The sequence below is a fragment of the Octodon degus genome, unplaced genomic scaffold, assembly GCF_000260255.1.
Source record: "Octodon degus isolate 3935 unplaced genomic scaffold, OctDeg1.0 scaffold00129, whole genome shotgun sequence".
Lineage (NCBI taxonomy): Eukaryota > Metazoa > Chordata > Mammalia > Rodentia > Octodontidae > Octodon > Octodon degus.
Genome location: NW_004524705.1, coordinates 188188 through 195723, shown reverse-complemented (window position 1 = coordinate 195723; position 7536 = coordinate 188188). Strand labels below are relative to the sequence as shown.

The 7536-nt window shown below is 40.7% G+C and overlaps 1 pseudogene; it reads left to right on the top strand.

The window, feature by feature from the left end:
• Positions 1-7536, top strand: part of LOC101569006 — a 21532-nt pseudogene that overhangs the window by 9407 nt on the left and 4589 nt on the right.

Below are 7536 nucleotides of genomic sequence, written 5' to 3'. Positions count from 1 at the left end.
AAACCTTAGAATTCAGAACCATCCGTCCATTCTATGTGTGCACATGCACGCGTCCTGTGGGGCTAAGAGGTAGTTGGCATGTGAATTGGAGTATTTCACAAGCATTTTTATATTGCTTATTATTAATGTTAAGAAAATGTATTAATTAATACATAAAAAGATACCTGAGAGTGAAGTAATCAGTCTAACTTCACTGATATGATTCTTGTTTTGCAAAGTGTTAAGAAACTTGAGGAAAGCCTTGCTCCTGCTTCATTCTTTAGTGAGTAAAAGACAAGCTTCTTTTTGCAGTGAGACCCCAAGGATGGGCCCCACATCAGCCCTGATTCTGAAATAGTTGGGAGGCAAGCAGGTCTTCACCAAGAACAAGCATGTGTGGGGTCACCTTTGTGCTGAGCTCTGAGGACCCACTGATCCAGCCTCCAGGAATCCATGTTTCCTCCAGCCTCTAATTGCCGAGGATTGTTTGGCTGCACCAGTGAGACTGATTAGATTTCCAGCAGTTTTTAAGAGGTAGTTTTAAGGTGTAACATTTAATAACAAAGGAGCATTAACAGGTTTAGACATCAGTAGGAACTCAACAAATGTTCACATTCATGTCTGATTATGAAAGTAATTTACTTATACTAGAATAAATACATTTGGAATTATGTAGTCAAAAATACGTGTTTGGGGAGGGTGGCTTTGCTCAGTAAGTTAGTATGTTCTGGAGAAATAAAATATGTTTCACCATCTGGGAAATTAAAAAAAATTAAGCCAGAGTCTGAGACGTTCATTAGTGTTCTTCATTTCCCAGTCTTTGCTTTATCTTTCATTAATTATTTTGAAAAGAATCAAAATTTCATTCTTTATAGCTGAGTAATACTCCATTGTATACAAATACCACATCTTTTTCATCCATTCTTCAGGTGATGGGCATTTTGATTTCTTCCAAGATTTAGCTATCACAAATTGTGCTGCTATAAAAATAGGTACACATATATTACTGTGATATAATGTTGTCAGTTCTTCTGGGAAAATTCCTGGTAAGGGGATAGCTGGGTTGAATGGGATTTCCAGTCCTAGTTTTTTAAGGAGTCTCCACATCGATTTCCATAAGGGTTGCACCTGTCTACATTCCCACCAGCAGTGGAGACGGGTTCCTTTTTCCCCACAGCCTCTCCAACATTTGTTGTTGGATACTTTCTTTATGATATTCATTCTTTATGGAGCGAGATGGTATCTCAGTGTTGCTTTAATTTGTATTTCATGGATGGCTAGTGATGTGGAGCATTTTTCATATCTTTATTTACCTCTATAATTTTGTCCTCTGAGAAGTGTGTTTTCATCTTGGATGCCCATTTCTGGGTTGGGTCTTTAAATTTTGGGGCCCTAATGTTTTTAATTCTTTATAAATTCTAGAGAGAAGACCTTTGTCTGAGTTAAGATTTTTTCCAAATTTGTGGGTTGAGGGGCCGGGAAAATTGCTCAGTGGAATAAGTGCTTCCCTGGAAAGTGCAAGGGCCTGAGTTCAATGCCCGGTTCCACCAAAAGAAAAAAAAAATGTTGGTTGTCTTTTCCCTTTGTTGGTAATTTCTTTTGACGTGCAAGAACTTCTCAATAAGAGGAGGTCCCAGTTGTTAATTCTTTCATGTATTACCCATGTGATTTGATTTTTGTTCATGAACTGTTTGCCTACCCCTATGTCTTCAAGAGCTCCTCCTATTTTGTCTTCTAGGAGACTTAGTGTTTCTGTTTTAATGTTTAGATCTTTATTTTTATTTATTTATTCATTTTTTAAAAAATAATTTTATTGAGAAACAAATAGCAGTGAGACAGTTTCAAAACCGATTGCTGGAAGTTTCTTTTTTTCTTTCTTTCTTTCTTTCTGGCAGAACCGGGGATTGAACTCAGGCCATTGTGCTTGCCAGGCAAGCACTTATTCTGCTGAGCTATCTCCCCAGCCCCTTAGCATAGTTTCTTTTTTTTGCATAATTTTATTGAGAAACAAATAGCAATGAGACAGTTTCAAACCAAATTGTTAGGACAGTTTCAATAATTAACACATTGCATACATTCTTCCTAGTGGTTAATGCTGTACAAGATGCGGACATGATATCTTATTGGATTATTTTGCTGAATTCACACACTTACAATATTTAAATTGCAATGGAATATCCATCTTTGAGATATATCTGTCTATACAGAATAGAACAGATATACAGCTACTTTTTAAAATTCAATGAGAAGCAAGATTTGTACTAATAGTGTTTGGACAGGATATTATGCTTACATCTTGTACTATGAATAACTACTATGAAGCCAAGAATATGCAATATATTAATTATTGAAACTGTCCTACTAGCTTGTTTTGAAACTGTCTCATTGTCATTTGTTTCTCAATAAAACTAATAATAAAAAAATCAAAGTGTCCCCTCATTTGCAGAGTTACTTAAATTTGTCAAATTAAGAATTGCTTGAGTAGCCTTGGTACTATTTTGTTACATATTCGACAGAGTCGTGTCTTGAAGCTGCCTGGCCCTGTGCTTCTGTTTGGTCAGATATTTTGGGTTGCTGATGCAGTCTTGGAACTCGTTATTTGTCTGTTCAGATCGTCCATGTGTTCCTCAGCGGAATCTCTGCTGACTACACGTTTGCAGGAAGATACCTGCTCCTTCCAACTTACCACGTGTTGGAGCACGATCCCCGGAGTATTATTCGCTTTGTACTTCTCTTCTCTCCCTCACAATATACTCTGGCTTTCATTTCTGACATCATTTATTTCACTGTTTTTCTAATTTGAGAATTATTTTGGATGAAAGTTTGATAAATTTTGTTTATCCTTCCAGAACTCTGCTCTCACTTGTATTCCTTTTTGTATTGCCTTCATATTCTCTGTTTCATGTATTTATGGCTTAGTCTTTCTATTTTTTAATATCTTTAACTTTTGGACTCTATTTCATCTTTCTAGCTGAGATACATGTTAATTTGCTTGATATACTTAATTTTGGATACAGGTGTTATGGAATTCTAGTATAGATTGTGTTTGCTGCATTCTCTAATTTTATTGCCAGACTTTTATTTTCATTGATTTATAGATACTTTAAAATTTCTCTTTTAAAATCTTCCTTGAAATTTTGTGTATTCAGGAACATATTTTTTAAATTTCCAAGTATTTGTGAGTATCTAAAAATTCATCCTGTTATTGATTTGTGGTTTCATTCTATTATATCAAGAAAAGATGCATTATTTTAATATTCCCAAAATTGTTAATTTTTTTGAGGACTAAAACATGATCCTTTTCAGAATCTTCCAGGCGGGACTGAGACCCATGTGTTCTGTGTCTGTTGGTCTAAACAGAGAGCAGGAGTTACAGAAACAGCAGAGGGCGAGAATGAGGAGGCGAGAGCACGGAGCCAAGCCCTGAGGGAGCGGGACACTCGGGCTGCGGCCTCACCGAGGGCTGCCCCGGACACCACACACACGGAAATTCTGCTCTCCTGACATCAGCGCCTGGCTAAAAATGGCAGCGAGACTGCATTGCATTTTCATGTGCCCAGTGGCAGCCCACTGGGGTCTGCACACTAGCCCCTGAGCGGGGGCCTCGGCGCCTCCTTCTCTAGAGCTCCTCGGAGAGGACCCGAGTTCTCCTTGCTTTCTCTCAGCAGCTCCACTTGCTGCATTCTCCACTCTATTGCCCTTTCATTGCTCCTCATAGTTGTGTTCTAAAGTACAGAAGTCCATGAGGATGAGACTCAGGCTTGCTTTAGGTCAGAGAACTCCCTCAGCTTTTGATGGTATTGTACTGCACTTGTCTCTTCATTTCTAAAAGAGGGCATTTGTTTCATGGTGGAAACTCTTTCACTTCAGCACTTTGAAGGTTTCATTCTGTTCTCTCTGGACTTGATAGGTTTCTAATCAGGAGTCTGTTGATAGCTTTTGGGAATGTTTTTACCTGTGAGGTCTTCTTTTCTCTTGACAATTTATAATGTTTTGTAGTCTCTCTCTCTCTCTCTCTCTCTCTCTCTCTCTCTCTCTCTCTCTCTCTCTCTCAGTTTGGTCTTGGTTGGAGTCTTTCTTCTTCCAGAATGGTTATAGCTGCATCCCTCCCACGAGTTGAAAAGCTTTGTCAGGGGAATCCCTGGGAAAAGTAAAAGATTTCAATATCCACTGTGACATTGGGAATGGGCTAAGGCACACATCCTAAGATTCACTCGCCACCTCAAGAGAAAGCAAGAGGAATCGGTGAGGTGTATTCAAATAAAAGTTCTAAATGTCCACAAAATCTCTAGAAGAGGGTCAGCTGGGCACATCCACTGCCTGGAGAAGGGAACTACATCAACTAAGGCAGCAGCACAAGGATCCAAGGAACACAAAGAGTCAGCGAACAAACAAAAACACAAAAGAAATAAAACAGCTCCTATAGTGACCTAAAAGAAAGAAAGGTCAGTGAATTTTCCATGGAAGATATAAATAAAAGCTTTTACAGAAGCACAAGACAAAACATTGCCAATCAATCCAAAGTAAGAAGAGGACATAGAAGGAAAACTGCATTATCTACTGAACCTATGGGAAAACAAAACCAATCAACATTCAGAGATGAAATATATTGAAATAACTTTGTTTTGCAATTATGAAGGAAATATGTTCCACTGTTTTCCATCCATAAGAGGAGAGCCAGTTATGTTGGTGGAATAGTTTGGCCTAATCATAAATGCCAATGACAAAGAGACGGAGGACATAAGTTCCCATCTAAGTCCAAGGCCATGACCCTTGAGCTCCCATGTCTCAGGGACAGGATGGATGGATGTCCAGTTTCGCAGACCACCCTTCCTTTCTGCCTTGGTTCTGTTTATCCCAGCCCTTACTGAGGGCAAAGGCACTCACTTGCATCAGTGAAGGCAAAGTTCTCTACCTGTCCTACTGGTTCATAAGCTCATATTCTCAAGAAATAGCCTCCGAGGCCTCTTCCTGTCTCTGCCAAGGCAGTGCATGGTCTATGCCGAGAGACTGAGGGATGATGAGCTGGAGGTAGCTGCACCAACGTGGCCGAGACCCCTAGCAAGCTCTTTGGAAGTGGGGCACTGATGACGTAGAGATCAGTGACATGTCCCTGCAGGATTACATTGCAGGGAAAGAGAAATGCATCAAGTACCTGCCCCACAGCGCTGGGCACTATGCTGCCAAGGGCTCCACAAGGCACTGTGCCCCATGGTGGAGCAGCTCACCAGCTGCATGATGATGCATAGCCACAGCAATGGCAAGAAGCTCATGACTGTGCATGTCATCAAGCGTGCCTTTGAGATCATCCACCTGTTCACCGGCAGGAATCCTCTGCAGGTCCTGGTGAATGCCATCATCAACAGTGGCCCTCGGGAGAACTCTGTGTGCATTGGGAGAGGAGGGACAGTGAGATGACAGGTGGTGGATGTGTCCCCACTGCACCAGGTGATCAGGCCACCTAGCTGCCGTGCACAGGTGCATGGGAGGCTGCCTTCCGGAACATGAAGAGTATTGCTGAGTGCCTGGAGGATGAGCTCATCAGTGCCGCCAAGGGTTCTTCCAATTCCTATGCCATCAAGAACGATGAATTAGAGCCTGTGGTCAAGTCCAAGCTCTGGGTTTTCAGCTGTTGCCCAATAAACTATGCCTGTGGGTGGCCATGCATTAAAAAAAGAAATACCCTCCGAGAATTTCTGTAACATTGTTTTGGCTGATGTCTGGGCTATAATGAGCCCAATGAACTTGATGCATAAAATTCATTATCACGAGAGATTATTGCTTACCTACTTTCTCTCAATATTGCTTTTGATCCAGGAAAGAAGAAATTTGTGTCCTAGTGTCATTTTAAATGTTCAGTTTCTGTTTCCTTAAGATTGCTTCTTGAGAGCAAATGTTGTCACAGTTACCTCTGTGTAAGGTGTCAAACACCTGTATCCCTTTGTTGTAAGCCAAGGCCACGCTTTGTAATCCTTCTGTAGCTCCACTAAATCACATCAGTCCTCCAAGTCCCAGACCTGGAACAATACCCGGAAATAAGCTGTGTAACTACTCTTTCCTCCTGCCCTTCAGGGTCAGGAGGATGCTCACTACTGCCTCCAGGAAACTTGCTTCTCTCTGCATCTAGCTTGTGCAGGTGACACAGTTAATTTTTTTTCATTTTAATGAGAAAAGAAAGATAAAATAGCAATGAAACAGTTTCAAAGCTGAAAGTAGGGCAGTTACAATAATTAATACATTGCATATTGTTATCTTCATAGTAGTTTTTCAGAGGACAGGATTGCAGACATAATATCTTGTCTAAACAATATTAGCACAAACTTTTATTCTCAATGAACTAAGAGAAAGTAGCTATATATCCCTCCTAACTCTCGTGTGTGTGTGTGTGTGTGTGTGTGTGTGTGTGTGTGTATTTTTTTTTACAACAGAATGGTCTTTTATCTATACTACTGTGAAGTCAGTGATGCATTCAGTAGGTTGCATAATAACTGCTAGCTAACCTTAACCAGACAAATGTTCATCTCAGGAGTGAGGTAGCTTCTTGTGACCTAAATAAGCACGTTTGTTCAACCTTTGGAGGACCCAGCGAGCTCCCCACTGATGGCCTCCTCAGGGAGGCACTCACCCAAACTCAGAATCTGTGACTGAGGAGGCCACTGCTCTTTGGCTGAGTTTAGCCAGTTGCCTGGAGCACGAGCTAGGGAGTGCGGTGAAGTGTCTCACGGTGCGAGACAACGAGGCTGCCCAACCTCACGTGGTAAGACTTGGTTTCAATTTTCACTCATCCAAAGGTTTTCTTTTCCCCAAGATTTTTTGTACTATTACTACTACTACTACTACTACTACTACTACTATTACTACTACTACTGTTATTATTATTATTAATTTGTTTTAGTAAGGGCCTATAAGGTCTCACCATGTAGATTGAACTCAAGGTGATCTTCCTGTTTTCAGCCTCCCAAGTGTTGGGATTACAGGTGCGCATCACTGTGCCTAGTATCAATCACCCTCTCAATGTGCTCTGGGGTAGGACGTGCACTCCACACAGGGGATCAAACCCCGGCCCCTGCATCTGCCTAAGCAGGCACTATAATCCACTGAGCTATTTGGCCAGCCCTTCCCCAAGTGCGTAATTGTGAAATTTGTGGGTCTGACATCCATATGTAGTCATCATTTGTCATTTTGTACTGACACCTCTGGCTCATGGTTTGGGAGGCTGTGGGAGTCCCAACAGGGATTCCAATGGCTATTTTTTCCCATAATTTTATTGAGAAATAAATAACAATGAGACAGTTTCAAATCAAATTGGTGAGACAGTTCCAATAATTAACACATTGCATACTGCCTTCCTAGTGGTTGTTTGTTATACAAGATGCAGACATGATATCCTATTTACAAATACTATTAGAACAAATCCCTCTGTTCCTTGAATTAAGAGAATGTAGCTATATCTCTATCCTAACCACTTTGAATGCACAGATACAAAATGGTCATTCATTTATATCCCCTTTTTTTGTTTAGTTCCATCATGTAAATATTATAGGTGTGTGAACTCAG